Raw genomic sequence first — 18,672 nt, 5'->3', positions numbered from 1 at the left:
TCCTGGTGCAGCTGGGCTGCCTTCCGCTCTCAGCACCATGTGATAGACCCTTCCCAGCGACCATCCAGGCTCTCCTGGGCTGGAGTTCTGTTTCCCTGTGCTATTTTGTGGGTTCCACAGTTCTACAATTCATTCAGAGCCATTTTAAACAGGTGTTTAGAGGGATTTGAGGGAGAGCTTAAACAAGTCCCTGCTTTCCAGCTGCCATCTTAGCTCTGCCCGTAGTTGCCTCACTTGTAAAATGAAATTATTGAACTAGTTGCCCACAAGGGACACTTTTAGTTCTAAATTATTATCTTTTTATGCTGTTGATCTAGTTGCAGTCATTTTTTCAGACTTATTTAACATCACTTCTCTTTATGCACAATATAGTCAAGCCAAATTGGCATATTTGCTTTTTCTGGGAACTCAGAATTCCATTCCCTGCCTCAGTGCTTTTGTGAAGGCTGTCACATCTGCTTGGAATGTGTTCTTTCTTCAGCCTACCTCTTAGAACACGTAATTCCCATTGGGGTTTAGTGCAGGGGGATCCTTCTATGACAAATCTTTTCCCTAGAAATTTGTATTCATTCCCTTATCAGATTAACTTGTATTTATTTATCAGTTTACACATTGTATCCCTCAGTTGAATGTAGGTTTTTTGAAGGTAGGAACTATTTTTCATTTGAATCTTTGTATCTCTAGTACCTATAGAAATGCCTTGCTCATTTTTTTGGAAGGTGGTATGATCTGAACCCATAATTTCATTAGTGTAGAGAATTTCTAGTGGTAAAATTCTCTCCGCCATTCAGATTAGTAACTGTAATTTATAGTCTTAGAATGTAACTGGGGCACTAGCATGTGTCATTAACAGAATTTAAACCCATATCTTCCAGATATCAAGGCTAGTCCTCTATGTATTATACCAGGCTGCTTCACCCCTTGTGAATAGTTGGTGAATAGTAAACATCTGTCAAATTTAATTGATGAATTTTACATGGTACCATTTGAACAACTCAAATTACTTCCAGGAACTACTGTGCTGAAATACAGTTGTTCTTATATGATTACCTCAAGTAAAACAAAAACCCAGTTAATTTCAGAGCTGATTTAAAAATGATAGGGTGAGAGGGAGCAATACCACTGATCTGTTCTGGGCTGGGAGTGGAGGACAAAAGAGGAAAGCAAGAGTCTGTGATTACATCAATCTGAGCTATACAAATGGCACCTACCAACACCAATTCTTTTATTTTTAATTAAAAAAAAAGAAATATAATGTCATTTGATAGAAATTCAATGTGAATACACAATGAGCTAAAAAAAAAACACCCTTTTTGGCAGGGCAATTGGGGCTAAGTGACTTGCCCAAGGTCACACAGCTAGTAAGTGTGTCAAGAGTCTGAGGCTAGATTTGAACTCAGGTCCTCCTGACTCCAGGGCCAGTGCTCTACTCACTGTGCCACCTAGCTGCCCTAAAACCACTTTTTTTTAAAGGCATATACAGAGGATGGAAAAAATGAAAGCCAATAGAGGATTGGATACAAAAGCATGAAAAAGTTGTTGAAGAATAGTGTCAGAAGTGACAAAGTTCAGAATGAGCTGCATCAGCTAAGGCCAGCAAAAAGGATTTTAAAGACTACATTGGAGAAAAGAGTAAGATCAAAGAAGCTATATGACCACTGTTTGAATTTAATGGGTTGAAGTCAACAGATGACAGAGAAAAAAGCTCTTTGGCTTTTATTATGCTGGTTCTCTATGGATTATATTATGACTAAGGAAAATGATTTTTGAATTGGAAAGAGCAGAATGAATATGTGTAAAAGAAAGTTGTTACTCAAGATAAAGAAGGGTCTAGTAATGAAGCACCTAGCTGTTCTAAAGTTCAAATCACATGGCCTAGATGAAGTACATCCATGAATGCTAAAAGAACTAGCAGCTATGACTACTAAGCTATGACCGTTGACTTCTGTAAAATGATGGAAAACAGAAGTACTGCAGGATTGGGGAAAGAATAAAATCTGAAAACTAGGTTAGTAAGTTTCACTTAGATTTCTGCCAAAATTTTATGACATTATTAGGCATATAGTTAATGAACAACTAGAAAAGGAAAGTGATTATTTAAATCCTGCATGATTTTTATCAAGAATGGTTCATAGCATACTGACCTTATAGCCATTTTGATCGGTTTCAAAATGATCAATCAAGGGAATGTTCTAGATATAGTTTGCCAAGTTTTAATATTTCATAAAGTCTTTCAAATTATTCTTGTGGATAAGATGGAAAAGTGTGAAATACCTGGGAGGATTTAGATCAGTTTGAATGGTGAGACCTAAAACATATTTCAGTCAATAATTCAATTATAAGTGGGAAGAGAGTTTCCAGTAGAGTATCCTGGGTACATGCACTTGTTCAGTCTTTCAGTTGTGTCTGACTCTTCATGACCCCATGGACCATGGCATGTTGATACTGTCCATGGAATTTTCTTGGAAAAGATACTTGAGTGGTTTGCCTTTTCCTTCTCCAGTGGATTAAGGAAAACAGAGGTTAAGTGATGTGCCCAGAGTCACATAGCTGGTAAGTATCTGAAGCTGGATTTGAACTCAGTCTTCCTGACTCTAGGCCAAGAGCTCTATCCATTGAGCTACCTAGCTGCCATCTGCTCTTAGCCTTATAGTATTTAATATTTATATCAATGACTAGAACAAAGGTAGATATAAATAGTATGCTTATCAAATTTGCAGATGGGAGCCATAGCTGGGAGATATAACTAACATTCTAAATGATTCATATTTAAGAAGGTATCAATCAAGTAGTGTTTATTAAGCACATACTATGTTCCAGACACCACACTAAACCATTAGGATAGCAGTATCAATGAATCATTCCCCTATTTTGATAAATATAAAACTAAAGTTCTACATTTGGATTAAAAAAATCAATGTCACAGTTACAAAGTAGAGAGGCATGGTGTGGCAGCAGTTCAATTTAAAAGGATCTGGAAGTTTTTATTGGTGTAGAATCTAAAGTGGATGGTGTGATATGGCAGCCAGGAAAGGTAATATGATATCAAGCTCTACAGTAAGAGAAGGAGAGCTTACAGAAATAAAGAGGATATAATTATGTTAAACTCTGCCTTGGTCACACAACATCTGATATAGTGAGTCTAATTCTGGGGGTCATAATTTAGGAAAGACACTGATTAGTTGAAAAGTATCCCAGTAAAGGAAATCATAATGAAGATGGTCCTAGAATCATGCCATATTGGTATTTATTGAAGACATTGAAGTGCACAGCCCAAAAATAGAGAGACTGAGGGGGCTGGGTGCAAAGGGATGGCTATCTCTAGTTATCTAAAGGGATGTCACATGGAAAATTTGTTAGATTTGGCATGAGGCTATAAAATGTAATAAATCATATTAATGCATGAAAGTTGCAATGAGACTAATTTAATTTGGTACAAGGAAAAGCTTCCTAAAAATTAGAACTATCTAAAAGGGTTGTAGGTTGCCTGGGGAGGTAGAGTGTTCTTCTACACCAGGGGTGTGGGGGGAAGATCTCAAAGAAAAGGTTAGGTGGGGACTGTTGAACTATGTTACAAAGGCTATTATTTTTCAACTATAGTTTTGATTAGATGAATACTAAAATTTCCTTGTATAAAAATATATAGGGGCAGCTAGGTGGTACAGTGAGGAGAGCACTGGCCCTGGAGTCAGGAAGACCTGAGTTAAAATCCAGCCTCAGACACTTGACACACTTACTAGCTGTGTGACCTTGGGCAAATCACTTAACACCAATTGCCCTGCCTTCCCCCCTCTAAAAAAATAAATGTATAGAATATGGACTGAGGGTGTCATATACCTGGCCCAAATTCTATATATGCCTCTGTTCCCTTCAGGCTAGGATATTTTCTGATTCTCTGAGATACATATAGGCCAGATTTTAGAGGGCCTTAAATAACAGATTGAGGAATTTTACTCTACTTTGACAAACATAAACCTAACAAACATAATCCTAAAAGTGAATGGGAGGATGGAAGAATGGATTAGACAGCAAAACAACTCAGTGTATGTAAGAAATAGAGTACATTTAAACATAAAGATTCATACAGAATTAAAATGAAGAGTTGAAGTAGAATTTATAATGCTCCATTAAAATCCTCAAAAGAACCTGGGTTAATTATAACTCGGAAGGAAACAATAATAGGTATGGTTAAGAGACACAAAGAAGAATACTTACAGTATGTTAAAGGCACATAAGCAAAGAAATAAAATGAGTATTGAACATGTAAGAATGATATAACATCTAAGTACTTGATGGAAAAGTTAATTAAATTACTAGAAAGTCCAGATTGTAAGAAAATATTTTTAAAGACTTCACCCTCTTTCTTTCATATTTAACAAATTTAACAGAAATAAATATTAACACTAAAAAAATATGAGAAAAAATAGATATTATACATGTTTGGCTATCTGTGTCAGTAAGCAAAATGGGCTCTTAGCACTCAGTTCAACCAAGTGCCCTTGAAGAGTTTGGCTTTTGTTTCCTTTGATTAACTCAGTGTATTTCATTGAGTCTTACTAGGTGCTAAGCCCCAGGCCCAAACCCCTATTAGGCGCTAAGCCTATGTGGATGTGAAGCTCCCAGGGTACTAAGGGGAGGTACTAATTCAAGAACCAATCATAGGAGCCTAAGTTCTGGTCATTCAGATAACGTTTGATGATGTCTGAAATGGCATAAGAAGGGAAGACAGAGCCATTTGCGCAGGGCTCTCACTCGTGCTGGTGTGTTGATGCAGAGACTCTGGGCAGCTGTAGCTAAGAGCCCTCCAGCTTGTAAACCTGGACGCTGGGACTTTGTTAAACTCTGGTAACTATGTATTGGGATTTGAATCAGACATGGACTGTCTGTCGATGTTTGTACTTTGTTTGTATTTTGCTCTGAAGTTCAGGATGCTGGTTTTTTCCCCTGAACTAAGTGAGTGATATTTGTATGCTGAATTAAAGTAAGCTTGTCAACCCCTTAACGTTGCTTTCCTTACTAAAGCAGATCAAAAGAACCTGGGCTTTTGCAGCATGCTGGCAGCATTCTTGTTGTTGGGCTTGTGTTGGTCTTTCAACCCCACAACAGCTGCTAGCTGGATTGTTGAAACACTATCATTGAATAAAATTTTCAGGATCAAATGGTACCATTCCAAACAATTATCTTGTGCTCTCACAAACACTTAAATGGATCTTTGAACTTATTGATTCAGAAATATTTCTCCACTTCTGCTATGATGTTAACAGTATAATAGTAGATGTCAATTCAATTTGGAGGTTGTTATAAATATCATCATCTAATTTCTCTATGAATTCATCTTCAGTAACTGATATTGTTGCTTAAGATGTAATTATTTTCATGGTGATATTTTTGCAAAACTAATTAAATACCAATGAATTAAGCACGTGGCTAAAAAAACCCTAGAAAATAAATATATAATCTCCAAACAAGTCCAAAACAGAAAATATTAAACTTTTAAAAATAATAATTCAAAACAAAAAGATTATCAAGATAAATAAAACTAAGAAATGTTCTTCACAAGACCAATAAAATAAATAATACACTAGCAAATTTGATTTAAAAACAACAAAGGAGAAACAAGGCAACCAAATTACCAAAACAAAAAAAAAATCCCAAGACAGAAAAATTCATATGGAATTGACAGGAAATGAAGAATATCTGGAAAGTCACATGGCAAGATGAGAGCAAAACCTAAAGAAATATAATTACAAAACAATTTTCATAAAAAGAGAAAACTCTAAATAATTAAAAATGCATTTAACGTTCATGTCTTGGCTATGTAAACATAGTAAATATTTATATAAATATAAATGTATAATATATATAAAATTGTATAAAATATAAATTTATAAAATGTATAAAATTTATACATTTAGGATAATAGCAATAAAATCTTTAAAAACCTTTAAAATTAGAGAAGTAAAAAACTCACTTGAATAAATAAAACAGCAAAAATTTGAGATAAAGTTAAGAAAAAATATAGGAAAGAAGAGGACTTGGTATTACCAGATGTAAAACTATATATACTACAAAGTAAAAAGTATCAAAAATTATCTGATACTGGTGAAAGAAAAGAGGCAAGCCAATGGGATAGAATGGAAAAGTAGGACTTTGTAACCAATTCATAAAAGCATATATTGTTCAAAAAGCAGAAAAATATAAACTAATTGAGGGAAAGACTATTTGACAAGAACTGCTGAGAAAACTAGAAAGTAGCTTGAGTATACTAAAATACAGATGTAGTTCATATCTTTCTCAAGTGACTCTGAAACCTCATTGATTGTTTTAAATTAATGTATTTATTTTTAAATTAATTTTTTTGAAACTTTGAGTTCCCAATTTTCTCCTTCCTTTCTTCCCCTCCCCTCCCCACAAAGAAGGCAAACAATAGAATATCAATTATAGAAGTGAAGTTATGCAAAACATATTTCCATATTAACCATATTGCCGAAAAGAGAAGCAAGAATCATAAAGAAAGTGAAAAAGTATGCTTCAATATATACTCATATATGCTTCAGTATGTCCAACATTTCTCTTGCTGAAGGTGGATAGAATTTTTCATCATGGGTCCTTTGGAATTGTCTTGGATCATTGTCTTGATCAGAGTAATAAAATCGTCACAGTTAGTTAATCATTGATTACAATATTGCTGTTACTGTGCCCAATATTTTCCTGGTTCTGAATCATTTTATACAAACCATCTCAGACTTTTCTAAAACTATCTTGCTCATAATTCTTATACCACCATAGTATTCCATCACAATTGTATATCACGACTTGTTTAGCCATTTCTTAATTAATGGGCAGAACCTCAATTTCCAATTTTTGCTACCACCAAAAAAAAGCTGCTGTAAATATTTTTGTACATACAAGTCCTTTTCCCTTTTTTAAAAAAATCTATTTGGGATATAGATCTAGCAGTGATGTTACTGGGTCAAAGGATATCCACAGTTTGATAGTCCTTTGGGAATACGTCCAAACTGATCTCTAGAATAGTTGAATCAGTTCACAACTCCACCAATAATGAATTAGTGTCCCCCTTTTTTTGAACATTTCTTTCAGCATTTATCATTTTCCTTTTCTGCCTTCTTAGTCAATCTGATAGATGTGAGATGGTACCTTGGAGTTGTTTTAATTTATATTTTTCTAATCAAGAGTGATAGAATATTTTTATATGACCATGGATACCTTTGGTTTCTTCTTTTGAACACTGTTCATATAATTTGACTATCAATTAGGGGATGCCTCTTGTTTTTATTAATTAGACTCAGCTCTCTATATATTTGAGAAATGAGACCTTTATGAGAGACACTTGCTGTAAAAAAATTCCTTCTAATTTTGGCTGCGTTGGTTTTGTTTGTGCAAAAATTTAATTTCATGCAATCAAAATTATCTATTTTATTTCCTATGATCCTTTCTATCTCTTCTTTGGTCATAAATTCTTCCCTTGTGTATAAATTTGACACAAAATTTTTCCGTGGTTCTCTAATATGTTTATGATACACCCCTTTATATCTAAATCATGTACCCATTTTTAAATTACCTTGGTAAATAGTGTGAGATGCTGGTCTCTGCCTAGTTTTTGCCCAACTGTTCTCCAATTTTCCCTGGTCGAATGGTGAGCTCTTGCCCCCAGAGCTTCAGTTTTGGGGTTTGTCAAACACCAGATTACCATGGTCATTTACTCCTGTGTTGTTGTTGTTCACTCATTTAGTCATGTCTGACTCTTTGTGACTCTTTCCCACGGCAGGTCTGAATTAGGTAGCTGTGACCATATTGTCCATGTGTTTGTGTTTTGGTTTTCTGGTGTTTTGTTTTTTTTTTTTTGGGGGGGGGGGGAAGATACTGGAGTGGCTTGCAATTTCCTTCTCCAATGGATTAAGGCAAGCAGAGGTTAAGTGACTAGCCCAGGGTCACGCAACTGGTAAATGTCTGAGGCCAGATTTGAACTCAGGTCTTCTTGACACCAACTTCCACTCTATTCACTGAACTACTTAGCTGCCTTTTTACTATTGTGTAGTGTATACCTAATCTATTCCACTGCTCTATCCCTCTATTCCTTAGCCATTACCAGATTGTTTTGATGATTACAGCTTTGATATGCAGTTTGAAATCCGGTACTCCTAAGCCACCTTCCTTCACTTTTTTTTTCTTTTGCTTCCTTTGATGTCTTTGACTTTTCATTCTTCCAGATGCATTTTGTTATTATTTTTTTCTAATCCTACAAAATGATTCGCTGGTGACCTGATAATTATGGCACTGAATAAATAAATTAATTCATGTAGAATTGTCATTTTTATAATAATGGCTTGGCCTACTCATGAGCAATAAATATTTCTCCACTTGTTTAGAGCTATGTTTATTTATGTGAAAAGTGTTTTGTAATTATGTTCATATCATCTCTGGGTTTGTTTTGGCAGTTAGACTATTGTTTATTTTATAATGTCTGCATTTATTTTAAATGGAATTTCTCTTTCTATCTCTTCCTGCTAGGCTTTATTGGTAATATATAGAAATTTATGATAATTTACATAGATTTATTTTATGTCCTGCAACTTTTCTGAAGTTTATAATGTTTCAACTATTTTTAAATTGATTCTCTAGGATGCTTTAAGCATACCATCATATCATCTGCAAAAAATGAGTTTTGTTTCCTCATTGCCTCTTCTTATTTCATCAATTTCTTTTTCTTATTGCTACAGCTAGCACTTATAATATTCAATAATAATGATGGCAATTGACACCCTTGCTTCACTTCTGATCTTATTGGGAAGGCTTCTAGCTTATCCCTATTATAGATTATGCTTGCTCCTCATTTTAGATAGATAATACTCATCATTTTAAAAAAGGCTCTATTTATTCCTGTGTTATGCTTTTTAGTGTTTTTTTTAATGAATGACTGTTGTGTTTTATCGAAAGATTTTATTTTATATATTGATATAGTCATATATTTTTGTTGTGTTTGTTATTGATATGGTCAATTGTGCTTATAGTAGATTTCCTAATACTGAATGAGCCCTGCATTTCCAGCATAAATCCTACCTGGTCATAGTGTATGATCTTTGTGATACATTGCTGTAATTTCCTTGTTAGTATTTTATTTATATTTTTTGCATCAATATTCATTAAAGAAATTGGTTTATTGTTTTCTTTCTCTGTTTTTGCTCTCCCTGGTTTCATGTTTGGGTCAAAAAAGGAATTCAGTAGGACTCTTTCTTTATCTAATTTTAAAAATAGTTTATATAGTATTAAGATCAGTTGTTCCTTAAATGTTTCATAGAATTCACTTGCAAATCCATCTGGCTCTAAGGATTTTTTTTCTTAGGAAGCTTACATGTAGCTTGTTAAATTTCTTTTTCTAAGATAAGGTTAGCTACTTAAGTATTCTATTTCCTTTTTTGTTAATCTAGGCAGTTTATATTTTTTTCTAAATATTCATCCACTTTACTTAGATTATCAGTTTTACTGATATATAATTGGGCAAAATAACTCTTTAATTTCATCTTCACTGGTGGTGCATTCGCAATGTTCATTCCTGATAGTGGTGATTTGTTTTTTTTTTCTTTTTTAAATTCAATTAACCAATAGTTTGTCTTTTGTGTTTTTTTCATAAAACCAGCTCTTAGTTTTATTGATTATTTCAATTTTTTAAAACTTTTAATTATGTTAATCTCTTTTTTGATAGGATTTCCATTTTATTGCTTAATTGGAGATTTTTAATTTGCTCTTTTCCCAGATTTTTTTAGTTGCAAGCCCAATTCAATGATCTTCTCTTTCCCTCTTTTACTGATATATGTGTTTAGAGACACAAATTTTCTCCTAAGTGCTACTTTGGTTTCATCCCATAAATTTTGGCCTGTTATCTCATTTTTGTCATCATCTTTAATGAAATTATTGACTTTTTATGATTTACTCTTTGACCTACTCATTCTTTCAATTAGAGTGTTTAGTTTCCAATTAATTTTAATTTATACTTCCATAGCCCTTTATTGAGTGTTATTTTTATTGCATTGTGGCCTGAAAAGGGTGCATTTAATGTTTCTGCTTTTCTGCATTTTTGTGAGGTTTTATACCCTATTTCAAGGTCAGTTTTTATGAAGGTGCCATGTACAAATGAGAAAAAGATATACTCCTCTCTATTTCCATTCACTTTCCTCCAGAGATCTATCATATGTAACTTTTCCTAAAATTCTATTCATCTCCTTAGCTTCTTTCTTATTCTTTTATAGTTTTATTTATCTAGCTCTAAAAGGGGAAAGTTATGGGGCCTCATTACTATGGTTTTACTTTCTATTAGCTCTTTTAATTCATTTAACCCTTTAAGAATTTGGATACTAAACCTTTGATGCATATATAATTAGGATTGATATTACATCATTATCTGTGGTGCCTTTCAGCAAGATGTAATTTCCCGTTTCTTTTATTTAGGTCTATTTTTGCTTTTGCTTTGTCTGAGATCATGATTGCTATTCCTGCCTTGTTAAAAATTTCAGCTAACACATGATAGATTCTGTTCCAGGCCTTTATTTTAACCCTGTGTGTCTCTTTTTTTTCAAGTGTATTTCTTATAAACAATGTATTATTGGATTCTGGTTTCTAATCCATTACACTATCCACTTCTGTCTTATGGGTAAATTCATCTCATTCACATTCTCAGTTATGATTACTAACTTTGCTTTTCCCTTCATCCTAGTTTTTTTCTTTTCTAATCCTTCTCTCTATTTGCCCTGTCCCTTCTCAAAAGTTAGGTTTACTTCTGACTACCATGTTCCTTAATCTGCCTTCCCTTTTGTCACTCTCCCTCCTTTTCTTTTATCCCTTTTCCCTCTTACTTCCCTGTTGGGTAAGATAGATTTCTCTCTTGAGTGGGTCTATATATTCTTCCCTCTTTGAACAAATTCCAGTGAGAGTGAGGTTCAAGCATTGCCCACACCCCCCATCATTTTCACCTCCAATGTAAAAGCTTTTCCTTGTGTACCTCTTTTATTTGAGAAAATTTGAGAAATTTCATCTCACTTTCTCACTTATCCATTTCTTTAGATCATCCCAACACTATTGTTCCCTCTGTCAATGTAGAGTCCTTCTAACTGGCCTAATAATTATAAAGTTCTTGGGAGTTGTATATATCATCTTTCCATAAAGAGATATAAATAGTTTAACCTTAATGAGTCCCTTATGATTTCTCTTTCACGTCTTTTTATGCTTCTCTTGAGTCTTGTATTTAAAAGTCAAATTTTCTATTCATCTCAGATCTTTTTATCAGGAATGCTCAAAAGTCTGCTATTTCATTAAATATCCATTTTCCCCCTGAAGGATTATACTCAGTTTTGCTAGGTAGGTTATTCTTAGTTGTGATTCTAGCTCCTTTGGCTTCCAGAATATTATATTTTAGACCTTTCTGTCTTGTAATGTGGTAGCTGCTAAATCTTGTGTGATCCTGATTGTGGTGCCATATTAGTTGAATAGTTTCTTTATGAGTACCTGTAGCATTTTCTCTTTAACCTCAGAACTCTAGAATTTGGCCATAATATTCCTGGAACTTTTCATTTTGGGATCTCTTTCAGGAGGTGATCAGTGGATTCTTTCAATTAAATTTTACTTTCTAATTCTAGGATATCAGACAAGGTAGAGTGTACATTTAAAGTAGAGTATACGTCCCCTCCATTCCACCCCCACCCCACCCCCAAGTTTCTACTAGTAAAGTTGCCAGTTTTGAAAGCAACAAGCCACTGGTTTTTTGTTTATTCTGATTTGGGTTGGGTTTTTTTTGGGGGGGGAGGGGTGGGAAACAGAGTTTCCACTGTAATGTATTATATAATCCTTAGGTTCCAATATATATGGGGATTTGGAGCTTGCAGGGAATGGAGGTGGGGGACAGTACAATTGCCTTGCTCCAGAAATTGAGGTGGTTAATACTCTCTATCTGTCAATAGCAATGAGTCTATAGCAGCATATCAGAAATATTATACATGATGACCAAGTTGGATTTACATTAGGAATTCATATAGTACTGTATCTAATTCTAGAATTTATAATTTCTCAAAATATAATGTCTAGGTTCTTTATTTTATCATGGCCTTTAGTTAGTTTAATAATTCTTAAATTGCCTTTCCTTGATCTATTTGCCAGGTCAGATGTTTTTCTGCTGAGATATTTCGCATCTTTTTTTTTTCATTCTTTTGACTTTGTTTTATTGTTTCTTGAAGCTTCATAGAGTCATTAGCTTCTACTTGCCTAATTCAAATTTTTAAGGTATTCTTTTCTTCAGTGAGCTTTTGTACCTTTTTTCCCATTTGTCCAAATCTTCTTTTTAAGGAGTTACTTTCATCAGTAAAGTTTGTGCTTCATTTTCTATTTGGATAATTCTGTTTCTTAAAGTGTTTTTTTCTTCAGTATTTTTATTTCTCTTTTATCAAGCAGTTGTCTCTTCATAATTTTCTTACATTGCTATCATTTATTTCCCCAGTTCTTCCTCTACCACTGTTATTTGATTTTTAAAAGTTTTTTTTTAGCTCTTCCAGGAATTCTTATCAGGCTTATGCTGAGTTCATATCTTTCTTTGAAGCTTTGCTTGTAGTTGTCTCAACATCATTGTCTTCTTCTGAGCTTGTGCCTTGATCTTCCCTGTCACCATGGTAGCTTTTTTATGGTCAGGCTCTTTTTTGTTGTTTGCTTATTTTGCTAGTCCATTTCTTGAATTTGAATTTTATGTTAAAGTTGGGTTCTGTTGAGGGAGAATAGCAGTGGTGCTGTTTCAATCTTTTGACTTTTCCACACTGCTATTTTCAGATTTAGTTCTGAGGATTTGAAGGTTTTTGGTGCTTCCAAGGTGGTGTGATCTGGGGAGAGGTGTGGTCACTGTTCCATTGTGACCAGAAGCAATACTACTCCTCAGGGCCCCTGATTACTTGTGATCAAAACTGATACTGCTTCTAAGGACCACTCATATCTAGGAACAGCGAGTGCTCTTTTCCATTTTGGAACTGTAACCTTGGAGTGTGTATGGGCAATGGACTTGCCAATCAGTTACCTATATTACGCTCAGTGCTGGCACAGGGTTCCCCTATGGTCTCTTTCTGATTAATTGCCTAACCCCCTTACTCTCTCTTATTTGAGAGCTCCCAAAGATGCTGCTGCTGTTGCCACCTCAAAGGCCCACCACTAGTTATTTCCACCATGTGAGCTCCAGAGTGGCCCCTCTCTCTAGTGTCACAGACCTCTCCTTCTGATCTTCTAAGTTGTCTTAGGCTAGGAAACTGTCTCACCCTAATCCTCTTACCGTACTCCAGAATTTAATTGGAAACATTATTCTAAAGTCATTTGTGGGGGGGGAGTGTTGGGAGAGTTTGACTGCTTCTTCTATTCTGCCATCTTGGCTCCACCCTTGGAAATCTGACCTCATTGATTTCTTAGTTCCAACAATGTAGATTGTGACACATCATTGTATGCTTATCCTACATGATTCTAGTTAGAACCCTTTTATAAGTTTCCCATTGGACATCCACCAAATGCTGGAAGACTTCCTATAGAGTATTCTGGAGGACTCTGGCTGTTCATCTGCCATGCCTTGCTCTTGACATGAAGCTAGTCCATCCATTTTCTCTTCCTAGCATAGCATATCCTTGATGACATCTTTCACTCCTGATACTCTTTAAAGTTATTCATTGGATACATGTTGTAATATGTTCACATCTGCTATGAACCATGTCATTGCTTTCTGTATGATACTCATTTTGAATTCTTGAGAGGTTCATATAATCCATGTCTCACTTCCATATAGCAAGACAAGTAGGATGCCAGTATCAAAAACCTAGACCTTTGCTTTCTTGAGAAGCTTGGTGTCATTAAAGTAGTTTGAAGATTTGCTAAAATTTTAGCCTGCTATCATCCTCCTGTTCAATTCTAGCCTCATCTGTACCACCTATGCTATATGTTGATGACAAAACTCTAAATTTTTTTCCATTCAAATGCATTTTGTAATCTGGGCAATAGACATTCTTTATTCATTTAATCTCTCCTTTCTGGATAGTTAGACAAAACTATTTTTAAGTAATGATGGATATCTTCTAGAAGACTACATTCTGGAGCTAGATATAATCAACAAAATGTCATCCAAAAACAGGAAAATCTGGAAGATTTCAGCATCCTGCTTTATAACATCTTAGATGTTTTCAGTTGGGGGTCATCCAAAAAGGGTATTTCTTTTTTTTTTCTTGGAATCTTGAATAAACAATGAATTTCAATATTACCCAAAATTTTTTCTAAAATAGTAAGAGATCCTAAAGAATCCCTTCTATGATACAGATATAATCTTGATGCCTATACCAAGAAGTGTCAAAACAGAAAAAGAAATCTATAGACCAATATCTCTAATGAACATTGGTGCAAAAATGTTAAATAAAATAATAGCAATGACTCTACAGCAATATATCAGAAAAATTATACATAATGACCAAGTTGGATTCATATTAGGAATTCAAGATTGGCTTAGTAATAGAAAAGCTATCAAGTAAGAGGCTATATTAATTACAAGAAAAATAAAAATCATATGCTTATGTCAACAAGTACAAAAAAAGATTTTATTAAATAAAACATCCATTTCTATCTTTAAAAATATAGAAAAATAGAAAGACCTTTGCTTACTATATTAAGTAATAGCTATCTAAAACCAAGAGCCAGAATTATATGTAATGGGAATAAACTCAAGACCTTTCTAGTAAGATCAAGAATAAAACAAGTATGTCCATCATCTATTACTATTACTATTTGATATAGTGCTTAAATGATACCTATAACAATAAGACACAAAAATTGAAGGAAAAAGAGGAAATAAATTAATGCTTTTTGCTGATGATATGATGGTTTATTTATAGAATTCTAGAGTCCTTTAAAAAAACGTAACTAGCAAAGTTGTAGTAAATTAATGCATTACATACATATACATAAATATGTGTAGAAATATCTATATATATACACACATATATGTATATATACATAATCAGTATTTCTGTATATAAAAACAAAATCCAGAAGGATGTATAGAAAGAGAAATTCCATTTAAAATAAAAAAAGAAAGTATAAAATACTTGGGAGTCTACCTACCAAGTCACATACAAGAGCTATATGAATGCAACCACTAAACACTGTTGATTGAAATAAAGACAGACCTAAAAAATTGAAGAAATCTTCATTGTTCATAGATTGGCTAAACCAATATAATAAAAATGACAATGCTATCTAAATCGATTGGCTCAGTGCCATACCAAAATATCATAGGATTACTGTAAGGAAATATGAAAAAAATTTAATAACTAAAACTGGAGGGGCAAAGATCAAGAATTTAAGGGGAAATAATGGGAAAAATGGGATGGAAAGCAGCATAGCATTATCAGACTTCAAATTACTCTACAAAGGAAAAAGAGGGGTGGAGAGAGATAGAGAGAGAGTGAGAGAGAGAGAGAGAGAGAGAGAGAGGGAGGGAGAGAGAGAGAGGAGAGCAAGGGGAAAGGAAGAGAGAGATTAATCAACAGATTAGGGACATGATGTAGCAAAGAAAAAGAACCTAGTAGCTTATTTTTCTATAAAGCCAAAGGCCACAGCTACTAGGGTAAGGGATCTCTATTTAACAAAAACTACTGAGAATACTGTAAATCAGTAAGTCAGAAATTATGTTTAGGTCAACAACATACAGTATATACCAAGATAATCTCCAAATAGATATATGACTTGGTAAAGGTCACATCATAAATAAATTAAAGGAGCAAGAAAGGTAAAAAGAAAATTATGAATCTTTATTATATAAATTTTTAAAAGTTTTTTTTTGTACTTACAAAACAAGTGCAGCTAAGATTAGAAGGTAAACAGTTTACTGGGGGGAAATTTTTGCAGTAAGTTTCTCAGATAAATGTCTCATTTCTAAATAAGATACCTAAGGAACTGCTTCAAATTTATAAGAATGAAAGCCATTCCTCAGTAGATAAAAGGTCAAAGGATATGAATAAACAATTTTTAAAGAAAGTACTCTAATCTGCCAATAGTCACATAAAAGTGCTCTAAATAACAAATAATTGGAGAAATGTAAATTAAAGCAACTCTGAGACTCCAGCTTGATCTCTTCAGATCAGCGAATTTGACCCCCAAAATAAGATAATGAAAAAAGTCAAAGGGATTCTGGGGAAGAAAAACATGTTTGTGTACCACATGGGTGAAGATATGAATTAAAAAGCAGTAGGGAACTATGACCAAAAATGACTAACTTGTGTACACTTTAACCCAGCAATACCATTCCTAGGTCTATACCCCAAAGAGATCAAAGAAAGAGGTAAAATATCCATATATACAAAAATATTTATAGCAGCTCTTTTGGTAATGGCAAAGATAGAGAAACTAAGTACCCATCAACTGCAAGACCACTTGAATATATTATGCTATGTTAATGTAATGAAAAACTACTGTACCATACAGAGAAATTTAGAAAGACTTGTATGGACTTATGCAGAGTGAAGTGAGCAGAACCAAAAGCACTATTTATACAATAACCATAATAGAGTAAAGTGAAAAAAATTAAGACTTAAAAACTCTGATCAATGAAATATCCAGCTATAATTGCAAAGCACCAATAACGAAACATGCTACCCACCTCCTTAAAGAAAAGTGATAGATTAAAGATACAAAACAAATTATACATTTCTGTACATTCCTAACGTGGCAATTTGTTTTGCTTGAATATGCATGCTTATTACAAGAGTTTTGTTTTTCCCTTTTCTTTTCCCAATGGGGGTAGGTGAGAAGAAAACTAATGACTATTCGTTGTAAAAAAAATTTTTTTAAATTAAAAAGAGCCTATAAAAGAACATTTTGCTAAGCTCAAATTACTTTTCCCCCTCAATCCACAAGCAATAAATAGGATGGTATCATATTTTCTATATCTTTCAGTCAATAGTGAAATGATAAAGATTTGGTTCCTTGTCGAATATCACTTATAAAAGGTTACTTGCTCTCTACTAATGCTCTAATCAATCATCTAATTGAAGACACTCAATTCATGTAAAGATGTCTTTTATAAAGATTTGTATAAGTGGGAGAATTAGATAGTTAATGGCATTCCTTTTTAAGTATTAAGAAAGTCTGAAATTTTTTCCACAACCCTTGATATATATCCTTCAGATACCTTTGTATATCAATCCTTCAATGCTCATACAACTGTGTTGTTTTAACAAAAATCTCCTCCATAAAAACACAATGTAGCTGTTTCCCCCACCTTTATTCTCCTTAGTGTCATTTCTATGTCCATTATCTGCACATCAGGGACAGTGACATTAGATAGAGAATCACTTATTATAGTAATTTTTACAAATCTTTCCCATTTTTCTTCTGTTTATAATCCTCAATATGTGTCCTTAAATGTCCATAGGGTGACTTTGCTTCATTGAATATATTGCCAAACTCTCTTTAAACTGTGATGATCTTCTAATGCTCCTCATTACTTGATGAGATAGCATGGCTCATGATTATCTCTCATAAAAAGGCAGTACAGTGTAGTCAATAGGGCACCAGATTTGAAATCAGAAAGAACTGGGTTCAAATATCACCTTAGATTCTTGTTAACTGTGTGACTTTGGACAACTCACTAAATTTTTTTGAGGTTCAGTTTCTGCATCTGCAAAATGAAGGGACTGGATTTAATGACTTATAAGGTCCCTTCCAAATCTATGATCCTATAATGTCTTGGTAAAATTTTATAAAATCAGCATTGTCTTTGCCAATAATCCCTCTCCATTCATCAAGTAAGATGTTTTCTAAGATTCTGAAATCTTTTGTTCTCCTCATTATATAAATTAATGTATGTTAGTTAAGCTTCTATATAAAATTATTGTAGTTAGTATCAATGTCACTCCTCTTGTCCATTTCCTGTTTTTTCATTGTACTTCTTTCAAGCATTCTTTAACATTGAGTTGTTTCAATTGTATATCACTTGTTTTCTTATTACTATTCTTTCTTCTTATTTTTGCTAAATCCGATTTTAGCTCTGACAAACCAATGTTCTGACTATTTATTTATAAACGGCTGATTCAGAGATAACTCCCACATCAAGTTTTTTTTTTCTTCTTGTCTATTAAAGTAATATGTTTCATTTTACATCTCATGCTTTCAAAATTCCTGCTAGAGAAATCAGATAAAGGGAAGTGTTAGTCAATACACCCTTGATCAATTAACTTCTTCCCAATCCAGCTAATGTAAACAAAGAAAGTATGAGGTAGGTAACAGAGAAAATAAAAATGTTAAGATTACCAAAAGTTTTACTGTGTTACCCTTTTATGGGATGTAAAAAAATTCTCTAATGAAAAATGTACTGAATTAGGGAGCATGTAACAATTGGATGACAAATAATTGATCATATTCCTGGTGGCTCTTGAAAACTGAGATACTCTCTAGGAGTTAATAATGGAGATTAGATACAATACTCACTTGTGAGTATGACTTACGTCAACGTAGAAGAGAGCCAGCTATGGAGGAACAATAACCCAGTTCTTGAGAATCATTCCTGTCCTCTCAACCTTCAGGCAGGGAAAAGGAGAATTTCAGTCTTCTTTTTCTCCCTCCTCCTTTCCCCTATCAATAACACTGTCTTGC

The sequence above is a fragment of the Trichosurus vulpecula genome, chromosome 5, assembly GCF_011100635.1.
Source record: "Trichosurus vulpecula isolate mTriVul1 chromosome 5, mTriVul1.pri, whole genome shotgun sequence".
NCBI classification, from domain to species: Eukaryota; Metazoa; Chordata; class Mammalia; order Diprotodontia; family Phalangeridae; genus Trichosurus; species Trichosurus vulpecula.
This window is presented reverse-complemented; position numbering follows the sequence as displayed.